General features: G+C 46.1%; 1 protein-coding gene across 2 annotated transcripts in view; it reads left to right on the forward strand.

Annotated features, from left to right (window-relative positions):
• The first annotated feature begins 13,820 nt into the window (after positions 1-13,820).
• PLCG2 (phospholipase C gamma 2) overlaps positions 13,821-14,709 on the forward strand; it is a 147,411-nt gene continuing 146,522 nt past the window's right edge. For both annotated transcript variants that reach the window (XM_033128135.1, XM_033128134.1), the window contains exon 1: positions 13,821-13,953. The gene's annotated coding sequence lies outside the window, so the exon portion shown is untranslated. The remainder of the gene's footprint in view (positions 13,954-14,709) is intronic.

Genomic DNA, 14,709 nt, shown 5'->3' on the forward strand with positions numbered 1-14,709 from the left:
ACTTAAAGCAAAAAGAAAGTTCTAGGAGGGACCCAAATTGAATATTCCATCCATCCATCCATCCATCCATCCATCCATCCATCCATCCATCCATCCACTCATCCATTTACCCACCCACCCATGATCCACCCTTCCCTTTATAAATGTCTGTTAGTAATCTGTTGCTTCCTGACTCCAAAACTTAGTGGTTTAAACAACAATAATTTATTATCTTGTGGTTTCTGAGGGTCAGGAATTCGGGCTAGTTAGTGCTGGCCGTTGGTGAGAGGCCTTTCTTCACATGAGTCTCTCCAGTATCTTCACAGCATGGTGGTTGGCTTCCCCCGAGAGAACAGCCCAAGGGACCAAAGTGGAAACTGCAGTGTCTTTTATAACCTGGCCTCACATGTTATATACTGTCCCTTTCACAGAATTCTGGCAGTCACAGAGTCAGCCCTTTTCAGTACTGGCGGAGGCAACAGAAGGGCATAAATCCCAAGAGATGAGAATCCTTGGGGGCCATATTGGAGGCTGGCTACCACCATCCATCCATCCATCCATCCATCCATCCTCCATCCATCTGTCCATTCAACAAACATTTGCTGGGCGCCAATTTTGTGCCAGGCCCCAGAAACAACACACACACACACACACACACACACACACACACAAAAGAGGAAGTCTCAGAAAAAAGCCATTGTTTGACATGTTCCTCCAGTTTTTTTTTACATTTTTAACAGCTTTATTAAGATATAATTCATATACAATACCATTCACCCAATTAACAAAATTCAATGGTTTATAGAATTGTGAAACCATCACTACCATCAATTTTAGAATGTTTTTATCACCCTAACAGAAATCCTGTCCCCATTCAGCAGTCACTCCCCATTTCCCCTTTCCCCCCAACTACCTTCAATCACAAATTTACTTTCTGTCTTTATAGATTTGTTTATTCCAGACATTTCATGTAAATAGAGTCAGACAGTATGTGGGGGGTTTTGTTTTGTTTTGTTTTCGTGACTGGCTTTTTTCACTCAACATAACATTTTCAAGGTTCACCCACATTGTAGCGTGCGTCCGTGCTTCATTTCCTTTTAGCGCTGAATATATTCCATGGTATGCGTAGACCACATTTTGTTTATTTAACTGTCAGTTGACGGACATCTGGGTTGTTTCTACCCTATGGCTATTGTGAATAATGCTCATATTAACATTCACGTACAAGTTTTTGTGTGGACATATGTTTTCAATTCTCTTGGGTGTACACCTAGGAGTGGAATTGCTGAGTCATATGATAACTCTATGCTTAACCTTTTGAGGAACTGCCTGACTGTTTTCCAAAGCAGCTGCCCCATTTTACGTTTCCAGCAGCAGGGTATGAGGTTCCAGTTTCCCCCTCATCCTTGTTTACACTTGTTATTGTCTATTTTTGCCATCCTAGTGGGTGTGAAGTGGTTTCTCATGTGATTTCAATTTGCATTTCCCAGATGGCTAATGATGTTGAGCCTCTCTCTTCCTGTGCTTCTTGGTCATTTGTGTATCTCCTTTGGAAAAATGTCTATTTGCATCTTTGCCCATTTTTAAATGAGATTATTCATCTGATTGAGCTGTAAGCCTTCTTTATATAATATGTTCTAGATACACATCTCTTATCACATATATGATTTTCAAATACCTTCTCCCATTCTGTGGGCTCCAGCTCTTTTTCATTGTACCTTTTTTCTTGATTATTAGAAGAGACATCCTCATGCTCAGCTCTTTGAAAAGTGCATAAAGGTATAAAGAGGTTGAAAAATAGCCACCCAGAGACCACCATAAATTAGATTTAATCCTGTTTCCTTTTTCTTTGTCGTTGTAATCAATTCAATTATGTATGTATTTCTTGACAGGTAATATTTCCACAGGTACAGATGCTAAAGGTTTAAATTGAGTCTCCCCTCCCCAGTTGCCCAGTCTCCTCCCTAGGAACAGCCACGGTTGCCACTCTCTTGGTGATTTTTCTGAGCCAGTTTATACCTATAGACATGTACACGTCCGTTTCCTCTTGCCTGGTAGGGTATTGCTCATTCTCCTCAGCACCTGTCAACAGCTCCTTTCCAGCCTTTTAGCTCTATGCTACTAGTTTGTTTTACATGGTTAGGAATCACCCTGAAGAGACGGTGTATCTTTATAAGGTATAGGAGGCAGAACAGGAATCCATTCTAGTGTCAGCAAAACCAAGGAATCTGCTGAAGGCTATTAGGGGCTTGCAGACTCTCCAGGAGAGCAAGTCTACAATCTACATGGAAAGAAGCAAAGCAAACACAAGCGTGGGATGACTGACTACAGTGGTGCTTTGCCAGCCCTTGGGCTGGACATATACGATGTACTGGTTCTGCTGGGCTGGGAGGCTTCAGACTTGGATCCTGATGCTACTGGACTCTGAGTGTCTTGGTCACTGCTTTCGCCAGTGGTGTGCCCCTGACACCTGCTTCTCCAGTCACCAGCTTCTGACCACAAGCCTGGCGTGGGTGTCCTTAACGGACAGGTCAGATGGGAACGTTCTCGCAGCAGGGGCGTCTGGGAAGGCAAGGTGCTGGCTCTCACCTTGGCCAGGAGGGTCTCACAGGGAGGACGCCCCAGACGTAGGAGGGCAGCTTTCACTGGGCAGCCAAAAAGCATGGCAGAAGCCCACTGTATAAAACTTTAGGTGTGTTTGAATTATAAAATTAGAATTCTTTTGATTAGAAAAGCAGCCCATGAGTGACCGGTGACATGTTGTCATGGTTAAGTGTGTACCGTGTTGGAGCTGACTGTCTGGGTTCCAGTCCGACCTCTGTCCCTTATCAGCCTTGTGTCCTTAGGCTTGATTTGGTTTTCCTTATGCCCAGCTTCCTCATTAATAAACTGGGGATGATAACAGAACCTCCCTTGTGGGGTTAGGCTGCGGACTGAATGAGTTTCCAGATGTTGAGGCTCAGAACTGTGCCTGGCCCATCATATTTACTGTGTAGTTGTTTGTGCTTGTTACTTTCCCAACATTTTATTATGAACATTTTAGAACACACAGACAAGGTGAACAAATTGTACAGCAAGCCTCCATGTAATCGCCTATGATTCCACCAGGAATATTTTCCTGTAGAGATTTAGCACATCTCTACCCATCTATATCTCTTTCCAGTCATTAATGCATCTTAATTTTAATGCATTTCAGAGTAACGGCAGATGCATACATATGTCACTATTTTTTTTTTTTTAAAGCAAGTCTCAACTATTAGTGTAAGTAGTATGTGAGTAAAATTTGTGCTGCCCTTCCCGTTATCCGCATGAGCGAGTCCTATGGGATGAAACAGAATTTGTCAGGTGGAGGGAAGAGTGAGAAAGCAGGGACTTCCTGACAGTGGGAACAGCTTATGCAAAGGAGTGCCACACTGGAATACGGGGCCCTCCGAGGCAAGCCGATCATACAGTGTCCCTTCAAATGGACATTTTAAATGTCTTGTTCAGATTTTATTTAGAGGAGAGGGGGAAGATGAGGCCTCAGGAAAGGGCAAAGAGGGGAGAGTTCTAGATGGCAAGGTCCTACCTGTCTTCCACTTCTTGGACAATTCTGCTCTGCCCCAAACTTGCAAGCCCCACTCAGCAAAGCAAACCCCTTGTATCGGTTAGCTATTGCTATGTAACAAATCACTCCCAAACTTACTGGCTTAAAATCACAAAACACATTGATTACCTGCCATGGTTTCTGTGGGTCAGGCATTTGGGCATGGGGGACAGTTCTGGCTCAGGGTCTACCATGCAGTTGCAGATGGGTGCTGACTTAGGTTAGGGTCATCTAAAGGCTTGTTGACTTTCATGGGTGGTGCCTGGGGTAGGAAGACTTGTCCGTAGGGGCCGCTGGAGCATCTGGGACTTGCTGTGCTTCTCACGCTCTTTGTGCGCTCTCTCTATGTAGTCTCTCCGGTATGGTGAGTTCAGGGTAGCTGGTCTTCTTAAGTCAGTTTGGGGCTCCCAAGGTATGTGGCCTGAGCTGGACAGAAGCTGTCATGTATTATCCCTTTTGTCGCATTCTATAGAGTCAGTTATAAATAATTAAAAGGATAGGCAAGGTTCAAGGGAGGAGAACCTGGACCCCACCTCTCCATGGACAAATGTCAGTGTCACATTGTGGAAGAGAAGATGGGATGGTCAGGTGTCTTGGAAAATACAATCACCCAAAGCTGGCTTTTGAATAGACTCGTTCTTCTCAGAAGGCAGTTTAACTACCATCAGTTATTTCCCAAGCATGTCCTGTGGGGGTCTCACCCTCACCCCTTGCAGCAAACATTTCAGCTACAGGCAAAGCTCTCTGGCCATTCCAGTTCCCTCAGAAGCCTGTGGAAGCCCAGTTTTCTCCATCTTGTTTATTACCACATTGAATAATAGTATCAACCCCAAATTCATGTCCACCTGGAACCTCAGAATGTAACCATATTTGGAAATTTGGGTCTTTGCCAATGTAATTAATTAAAATGAGGTCACATTGGGTTAGGGTGGGCCCTAAATCCATTGACTGGTGTCTTTATAAAAAGAAGAGAGGACACAGACACAGAAGGAAGGTGTTGTGAGGACTCACAGACACACAGGGAGAACAACATGTGACAACAGAGACACCAATTGGAGTGATGTATCTACACACCAAGGGACACTAAAGGTTGTTGGCAGCTGCCAGAAGCTGGGAAAGAGGCATGGACCAGACTCTCCTTCAGAGCCTCCAGAAGGGACTAACTCTGCCAACACCTTGATGTTGGATTTCTGGCCTCCTGCACTATTAGGCAATACATCTCTGTTGTTTCAAGCTACCCAGTTAGGGGTTCCTTGTTGCTGAAGCCACAGTAAATGAATGCGCCTTGTCAGTGACATTTTGGCCCCTTACAAAGTGGTGGTCTGGCTGGCTGGTTGGCAGCTTAATTTAGGCAGATGCAAATGTTCCATCTGTGAGAGAGTGTCCCCTGCGGCCACTCTGCTGTGTGGCTGAGGGAGGTGACAGGCCAGGAAAGGTTGGGTAGAGCCAGCTCTGTTGACAGGGAGGACGCCGGTGACAGACGAGTCACCAGACACAGATGTGTGGTTGCGTGCTCAGGTCTTTTGAACATTTTTTTGTTTTTTTTTTCATTTTGGTTTTTTCAAAATCCAGATTGGCTTTCCCAGGTGTGTCCTGTGTCCCTGTCTCTGGAGCAGGTGTGTGTCGGTCAACATGGGCACTGTTTACAGTGGCAACAGCTGTGATGTTTAGGACCAAGACAGAAGCTGCCCTCACGGATTCAGGCCTTCTCTCCACACTCAGAGCTATCAACAGTGATTCATGAAAATATGGAGGGCATGGGGCAGGAGATGGAAACACAGCTGCTCCTAGAGGAAGGCTCTGCCCCTCCTCTTCTGGAATGGAGACGCCGGGGAGGGCATAGCTGACCTCCATCCCAGCTTTCAGGGACTCTGCCTTCTGCACCCACTGTGTGACCCTCAAAAACAACCAGGCATTTCTCTTGGTGCCTTTGCTCTTGCCTGAGAAGTTCCTTCTCTAGACCCTCACTTAGCGGGCTCCTTCTCCTCAGGTTGTGCTCAGATATTCCCTCCTGCAAGAGGTCTTGGTGATGCCATATCTAAATGCCTCCCTCACCTCCCCCATTATATTCATCTGCTTTGTCAAAGCACTCACCCCCATCTGAAAGGAACTTGTTAATGTGTTTCCTTGTTTGGAATTTGTCTTCCCATCAGAATGTAAGAATGGCAGGGATTTGGGATCCATTCTTGTAGCCCCAGCTTCTATAACAGTGCCTGGCGCATGGCAAGTATTTGGTTAATGTCTGTTGAGTGACAACATGTCTCAGCCAAGAATGCATACCCATAAGGAAAGAATGTCTCGACCATTTTTCCGGCTTCCAGCTCGGCTCCCTCATTTCACCCTCCCACTGCTCACACAATGATTTTTCCAAACCAGAAATCTATCCAGGTCATGCTGCTGCTCTAAGACCTTTGGCAGCTCCCATCGTCCCCAGGTGAAGCCCAAATGCCATTGCAAGACTCAACAGGCCCTGCATGGGTTGAGCTCTGCCTTCCTTCCGGGCAATACACCCTTCACTCTAGCAGAAATGAATCACCCCCCCGAGTGTGTCATGCATGCTATTCCCACTGTCTGAAATCCTGTCCTCTCTCCTCTCCTCTCCATTCAGTTCACAACTCTCATCCTTTCGTGAGTCTCAGCGTAAAGACTACCATCTTCAGGAAGCCTTCCTGACCTTTTCCCAAACTTGCGTTAGTTATTCCTTCTCTCTCAACCCGCTTTGTCTTATCACCTGTGTTGTAATTATAGTTCTATGAGTTTGGCAAATGCAGGAAGTTGTATGATTTCTACCACAATCAAAATATTCATTCCACCTCCCCTCTCCCAATTCCTTTATGCTCTTTTGGAGTCAACCCCTCTTACCACCCCCAGCCTCTGGCAACCACTGCTATTTTCTGTCCCTGTGGTTTTTGCATTTTCCAGAATGTCTTATCAACAGAGTCACGCTTTTGTAGACTTCTTATTTGGGCATCTTTTACTTAGCAGGTCGCACTTGAGATTCATTCATTGTGCCGTGTCTGTCAATAGTGTATACCCTTTTGTCACCAAGTGCTCTTTTAGTGTACATTTGTTTATCCAGCTCACTAGGTGAAAAACATTTGGGTTCTTTCCAGTCTTCGGGGATGATGAATAAAGCTACCATCAATATTAGTGCACAGATTTTTGCATGGACATATGTTTTCATTTCTCTTGGGTAAGTACCTAGCTGTGGGACTGCCGGTTCACACAGTAAGTGTAACTCTTTAAGAAACTGCCCGGCTGTTTTCCCAAGAGGCTGCACCATTTCACGTTCCCATGTTCCCATGAGTTGCTACACTGGGTATTGTAAGTGGTTTTTTGTTTTTTGTTGGTTATTTTCAGTTGAGCCATTTTAACAAGTGTGTAATCCTTTTTTTCTTTTTTACCTGTTAGTCTCTCCCACCGGCTGTGTCCTCCTGATACATAATGAATCTTTCCTCTTCTTATCCTCAGAGTCTGGAGTAGTGACTGACACATGTGAGGAACTTAGTAAATGCTCGTCGGCTGAATGACTGAATGACTGACCCATTAAATTGGTGTTCAAGGAGCACTGGCCTCAGGTTCCATGGAGGTAGGGTTAGTCAGTGCCCACTCTCCCAAAGGAACTCATTATAAGGTGGTCTTTTTGTAATCTATCAGGCAAAACCTCCTTATTGTTATATGTAAAACCTTCCTATATCTGCCCAAAGTGCCCAGACTGCTTTCCATCTCTGAGAAGCTTTTCTTTCCTATTGTGTCAGCAGAAGGCACTGGTGCTCATACTAGAGGGTACAAAAGAAACATAGGGTGGATGTGGGAGTTGGTTAAAATGCAGATTCCCAACCCCCCAAGACCTCACCCCTGAGGTCCTGAATCAGTAGGCCCAGCACCCCTGGGTGGGTCTCAGGTCTCCCTGAGAGCTCCCAGGAGAGGCAAGGGTCCTCTGTAGGAGTGGAAATAACTCCGGATCATGAAGAAGTTGTGGGCTTTAGATTCCAGCTCTGCCACCAACTGGAGGGTCACCTCTGTGAATCATTTAGTGCCTCTGAGCCTCAGTTTCCTTATCTGTAAAATAGACATGAAAATAATTGAGCTTCCCAGCTTTGCTGTAAAGACTAAATGTGTTTACTGCATGAAGGGTCCTGGTGCAAGGTAGGTATTCAATAAATGTTACTGATTTTGGTAAACCACAGATTTTAAATGCTTCCTCCCTCCCCCTTAGCTAACTGCCTTATATTGTAATGTTTTTATTGATGCATAACACAATACAGAAAAGTGCACTTAATATAAGTGGACGGTTCAGTGAATTTTGACACGTGGAACAACCCATGTAGGCAATGCCTCTTTGAGAAATAACACGCCTACATCCCCAGGATGCCCCTCGGCTCACTTCTTGTCACCACCTTCCAAAGCAACTAGTCTCCTGACCTCCAACAGCTTTGATTTTAAAATAGTTTTGGTGTTCTAGTATTCACTAAGACATGCTCAGTAAAGAATATTTAGAAAACACTGAAAGCAGAAAAACAAATCAGAGACAACCCGTTAACATGGAAACAGCCTTTTAAGAATATTATTTTTTTATTGAGATGGAACATACATAAAGTTGCACAAGTTGTAAATATATGACTCAATACATCGTCATCAAGAGTCTACCCCATGTAACTACCTGATCGAAATCAAGAACATCACATCCCCTCCTTCCTCCCCCCAAGATCCTTCCTTCTTCCTTCTCCCAGTCAAAGGGAACCACTATTCTGACTTCAATGGCATCGATCAGCTTTGCCCAGACACCCCTGTTTATAACAAGCTTCTCTCTCTCTGGCGCTCTTGCAGAGCTCTTGCACGTCCTACAAGACCCAGTTTTGAGGTCACCTTATCTGAGAAGTCTTCCCAATTCCTTGCTTTATTCCTCTAACCCAGCGGGCACCATTCAGTGGGAGGAATGTGTCTTCTTGTTGTCTCCCCCTGGAGCGGTAAATGGGCTGCCCTATTTACCTAAGTCAGGGTATAGTGGGTTGACTTGTGACCGCCCCACCCCCAAAAAGAATATCTAAGTCCTAACCCCCGATACCTGTGAACATGACCTCAGGTGGAAATAGGGTCTTTCCAGATGTAATTAAGAATCTCAAGATGACATCATCCTGGATTTAGGGTGGGCTTTACATCCTTATCAGAGGAAGGAGAGGGATATTTGAGAGACAGACACAAGGAAGAAGGCCATCGAAGATGGAGGCAGAGATCAGAGGGAGGCAGCCTCTCTCCAAGGAATGCCAAGGATCGCCTGCAGCCCCCAGAAGCTAAGAGTGAGGCATGGAATGGATGGTACCTTAGCACCTCCAGAGGGAACCGACCCTGCCAACACTGATTTCAGACTCTGGCCTCCAGCACTGAGGGAGCATCTAAACTTCTGTTGTTTGAAGCGCCCCAGTTTGTGGTATTTTGTCCTGCAGCCCCTGGACATTAATACACAGGCTCTGGTGTGGACTAAGGGCTCTGTGTTTGTTGAATGAATGAAAGAACTGAGTAAGGGAGCTTGCTGGCCTGTGTTGGGAACAATAGGGAGGTGCTGGGTTGATTTCTTTCTCTGTGCTGGCTGCCTCATGTAGCTCTGGGACAACTGCAGAACCCTCGGGCTGCCCATGTGACATTATTTCCCCTCTCCACTGCTAACAGCTACCCTGTTTTGTCACATACCCACGGGGACCCTCACATGACTTGGGGGAAGCCGACTCTGTCCCTAACGTCTAGCCAGATGTGGAAGCCGGATGTGGAATCCTAGTGCTTGGAGAGTAACTGAGGCAGAGTGAACTGGTGACCCGATTCTAGTCAATGGCACAGGAAGGGAACATTGCCAGGGGCTTTGGGGGAAGGTTTCCTCTTTCTAGCTTTTTCCTTTCAGGTCTAGTTGCCAGGAGTGGCAGACATGGAAAGAGTCTTTGTCTCATCGATGTACTTGAGCTTCCGATTTCTCCGTGCTCACCTCTCAACCCTTCCTGGGCTTCCAGAGACATGACATTATAGATGGCCTCTTTGTGGATGCTGAACACATTCTAACCGATACTTCAGCTATTAGAGGTGGGGATCTTTGTCTTCAGCAGTGCAGACTGGGAAACCGAGGCTCAGAGAAACTAAGCTACTTTGTTGTGGGCACAAGGTAGGTAAGTGGCAGGAACCCGAGGCTTGAGAAGCCCAAAGAAAAACCATGGGCCTCAGTTTAAATAGCAGACTCCTACAACTCAATAGCGAAAAAACGAATGACAGCATTTAAAAATGGGCAAAGGACTTGAATAGACACTTCTGCAAAGAAGACATACTCATGGTCAACAGATATATGAAAAGGTGATCAATACCTTTTGATAAAAGGCAGCTATTATAAAAAAACCAAAAAACCAAAAACCAATAAACCAAACCCAAAAGATAATAAGTGTTGGTGAGCACGTGGAGGAACTGGAACCCGTGTGTACTGTTGGTGGGAATGTAAATTGGTGCAGCCACTGTGGAAAACAGTATGGAGGTTCCTCAAAAAATTAAAAATAGAAATATTATATGATCCAGCCTTCCCACCTGTGGGAATATATATCCAAAAGAATTGAAGACAGGATCACAAAGAGATATCTTCACTCCCATGTTCACAGTAGCATTATTCACGATAGCTGAGATGTGGAAACAACGTAAATGTCCACCGGTAGATGAATGAATAAAGAAAATGTTGTACATACATATGATGGAATATTATTCAGCCTTGAAAAAGAAAGAAATCCTACCCTTTGTGACAATATGGATGAACCAGGAGGACATGATGCTAAGTGAAATAAGCCAGTCACAGAAGGACAAATACTGCCTGATTCCTCGCATGTGGAGTATTCTAAAACAGTCAAACTACGGTAGCGGAGAATAGAATGACGGTTGTCAGGGACTGGGTGGGAGGGATTTGGGAAGGAACTCAACGGGTATAAAGTTTCTGTTATACGTGAGTAAATTCTAGCAATCTGCTCTACAACATCTATAGCTAACAATACTGTATTGTATACCTAAAATTTTGTTCAAAGGGTGGATATGTTAAGTACCACACACACACACACACACACACACACACCCACACACACACACACACACAATACAGCACAAAAAGCAAGAACAGGACATGTTTGGAGGTGATGGATATGTTTATTACCTTGATCGTTGTTACAGTAACACAGGTATATGCACGTCCAAATTCATCAAATTGTGTGCATTAAATATATGCAGTTTTTTATGTAGCAGTTATGCTTCAATAAAGCTTTAGAAAAGTAGAGGGGTCCGCCCCCCCATGCAGAAGCGGCAGGCTGGGCGTAACCCTGCCAAGTTCTAGGAGCCAGTTCTGGGTGGTACTTCCTGTCACATAGGTCTGCCAGCCAGTAGCTGGGACTCGGCTTGTCCCCAGGGGACAAGCACTTCTCTGAACAATGTCGGGAAAGGAAACCAGATTTAAGGCTCTCAGGGGTTTTCTGGTCATTTTTGGCTGTGGGGGTGTTGGGGGGAGGTTGGCAAGGCTCCCTGGGGCAGGGTGGTGGCCTCCGCCTGGCTGGCTGCTGGGGAGAGGAGGCCAAGGTTTGAAAGGTCCACCACACAATAATGATTATTATGATGAGAGGCTGTTACTTATCAAAAGCTGTGTTGTGTTAAGGTCTGTTACTCATTACCTTGAATTCTTCTCTTTTTTTAATATTTATTTTGGTTTTGACAATATTTTTTTTAAACTTTTATTTTAGTGTGTTTTTCCAGGACCCATCAGTTCCAAGTCAAGTAGTTGTTTCGATCTAGTTGCAGAGGGTGCACCTCACAGTGGCCCATGTGGGGATCGAACCGGCAACCTTGTCGTTAAGAGCACTGAGCTCTAACCAACTGAGCCAACCGGCTGCCCCACTTGAATTCTTTAAACAACCTTCTAAGGTAGGTGTTTTTTTTTGTTTGTTTGTTTTTGTTTTTTGAGCAGCTTTATTGAGATATAATTCATATACCATACAATTCACTCATCTAAAGTGTATAGTTCCATGGTTTTTAGTATATTCACAGAACTGTTCAACTATCATTCCAATCAGTTTTAGAACATTTTCCTCACTCCAGAGAGAAACCCTGTATCCCTTAGTCATCAAACTACTATTCTACTTTTTGTCTATCTAGATTTACCTATTCTGGGTATCCCAAAGATAGATCGAATGATGGGGAAATTGGGAGGTTCAGAGAGGGTAACTGACCAGCTCAAGGTCACACAGCTAAGGTAGTGAAAGACCTTCCACTGCAAATTTCCCTTTTCTCCAAGTCCGTATTTTCCCACTGCACCATGGGGCTTTTTCTTCTTCCCAATAACAATATTAAAACGTCAGCCCTTATGGTTGAATTGGGATGCCTGCTTCACCACCATTGTCTCATTTAATCTTTACAATTACCCTGGGAGGTAGGTACAGTTATTATACCCATTTTGAAGAGAGGCCAACTGGGGTGCAAAGGGGCTAATGGTCTAACGCAGCACGGCTGCTAGCAAATGGAAGAGGGCTATGGGACACACACACACACACACACACACACACACACACACACACACAAACATGTGTTTACCTGAGGACTGGTGAGGGGCCCAGAATAAAAAGTCGAAATAATACTGATTGAAAGACTATTTTCTTTTAGATTATCCTGCCTCCCCTTTCTTCTTTCTTTTTATACGAAAAGGAAAAGAAAGTTCCCTCCACCCTTTGAGGTCATTTCCTGACCCATTTGTGAAGAATCTACGTGGAGTGGTTACCAACTCACTTCTCCCTGCCTCAATGCCTCCTGTTAATCCTGGGGGTGGGCAGTTAAAGATGTGGGGCCTGCGTGCCCATAGGCTCTGGCACCAGACAAACCCAGGTTCAAATCCTGCCTCCACCCCCCACCGACTTAATGTCCTACCATAGCCAACCTGTGACCAGTTTTCTACCCTCTATGACTGAATATACAGGCTGGCTTCTCCCCCTACCCATTACACTTTGGAAAAGAAGTGTAATTTTATGTTCAAGTCCTTCCAGAACGGGAACTGCTGTTTCAGTTACTTTATTTTAAACAACCACATTGAAGTTTGAGAAAAAGAGGAGTCGAGGAGCCCCAAACACTCCCATTCGTTGCACGGGGTGACTTTCGCTGTTCATCTGAGAGTAAAAAATGAGGTAAAGAGAAAAGCAATTAAAAATATGGGGGAGAAAAAAAAGCAAACTGCCATCAACTATGACCATCATCTCACACACAACAGACATTTTAACTCCCCAAATGCTGGAGGCTCACCACCCCAGATTAAAAGACAGTTCTTTCAATGGAAGCATGTTTTACATCTTTTCTTGCTTGATCTCTGGGGACCAGAGAAAACTTGGGCCAGAAATAGCATCTGTCTGGACAGAGGTTAGGAGCCAAGGCTTCCTATAGTGGTCTCTAAGACTCTGCCTGTTCTCAGTCTCATTGTATCCGCAAGAGATTTAACATGCTTCCCTATACGCGCAGACTTTGTAATAATAAATTATACACATATATGGTTGTACTAACATATCATGTATGTTATATAATATGTACCAGAATGGAAGAATTAAAAGGATGGGTGAAAATACAAGCTGAAGTTCTAAAAACAAACAAACAAACAAACAAACAAACACATCGAGGCCAAAAAATTTAACCCAGATTTAGTCATTATTCTTGGGGAATTGGCCCAGTGATTCCAAGTGACTGATGTTATAACAAGCCTTTCAACGATCTCTTTAAAAAATAGTGCAGTATATGATCTGTGTGAATAGCACTGGTGCACCCCTGAGACAGGAGCAGTGAAAGAGATGAATCCATGGATTTTCTAAAGCCAGTGAATGGAATATGTCCTGTTGCTTCAGATATAACATTTTTCAGTCACAGCAACATTCATGGATTCCAGAAACGCCGTAACTCAAGCAATTTAGGAGTAAAACATGTTCTGACAGCTCTGAAGGTAACCCTGAAACTTCAGGGTTACCACGAAGACATTTGTATGTGAAACACGTGCATGCATAGATGCTACTCGTCTGGAAGGTTTATCTCTACCTTGCAAGTGACCTCGCTTCCCCTCCTGCTGCCTGGGTTTCTTCCTCTGCCCGCGGAAGCCGGGTCCCAGGCCAGGCCCGCCCCGCTGGGGTGCTCGGAGCGGCGGGTGGTAGAGGACCCGCCTTGGGCCAGGGGTGGGGCGGGTCGGGGTGCGGGGGGCGGCCCCGGAGGAGTCACGTGGCGCGTGGCCTTGGCCAAAGCAGAAGTAGCAGCGCCAGCCTTGGAGGGCGTGCGCTGCAGGGAGTGCCCGGAGCCGGGACGGCGGGCGTCTGCGCGCGGGACCCTGGAGCCGGGACCCGCAGCGGGGACACGGCCAGGTGGGTGGCATGGCCAGGTGGGTGGCCCGGCGGGAGGGAGCTCACGTGGTGTCCCGAGAACTCGCCAGGACGCCGCTGGCGCGGGCAAGCGTCCTTAGGGGAGCTCCGTCTGGGTCCTCGTCTGCTGTGCTAGGGGTCCAGGCGGTGAAGGCGGGGGTCCGAGCCTGGCCGCCCGCCACTTCCTCGGCCAGGGCCGACGGTGGGTGTCCTGGGGCGGTCCCGGCTTTGAATGGAAATCCGGAGGAAGCGGCGCGGCTTGCGGTCAGGGGGTAGCGAGAGCGCTGGCGTTGACGTTCAAGGCTCCGGTGGCCGCGGGGTCCTGCGTGGAGTCGGGCCGTGTTTCTGGGCACCTCTGTGCCCAGGGCTCCTTGACTCCGTGCGGCCAGGCCGGCGCCGGCACTTCCCCGTATTGTACAGGTGGTTGCGGGTGGGCGGGCGATACCGAAGGCGCAGCCCTTACCCGGGAGAGACCAGGAGAGTGTGGGATTCATGATTCCCTCTCCCACCCCACAGTGATTTGCATAATTATGTGTGTACATCTGTGCGTTTTCCTGGGTTATGTTTTGGAATCCCAAAGAGGTCATTACCCTCATAGCGGAAGAATTCCAGGGAAAGATGTGTCCCATTTGGACTGGTGGTTGGCGCCTGTATTCCGGTCCGGGCTGGGGAGGGGCTTCTTTAGCATCCTAATCTTTAATTACACTGAGAGTATAGTGGGGATGAGGGAGTTGATGTAGCTCAAGGGAAACAGGGGGC

The sequence above is a fragment of the Rhinolophus ferrumequinum genome, chromosome 15 (assembly GCF_004115265.2).
Source record: "Rhinolophus ferrumequinum isolate MPI-CBG mRhiFer1 chromosome 15, mRhiFer1_v1.p, whole genome shotgun sequence".
Classification (NCBI taxonomy): Eukaryota; Metazoa; Chordata; class Mammalia; order Chiroptera; family Rhinolophidae; genus Rhinolophus; species Rhinolophus ferrumequinum.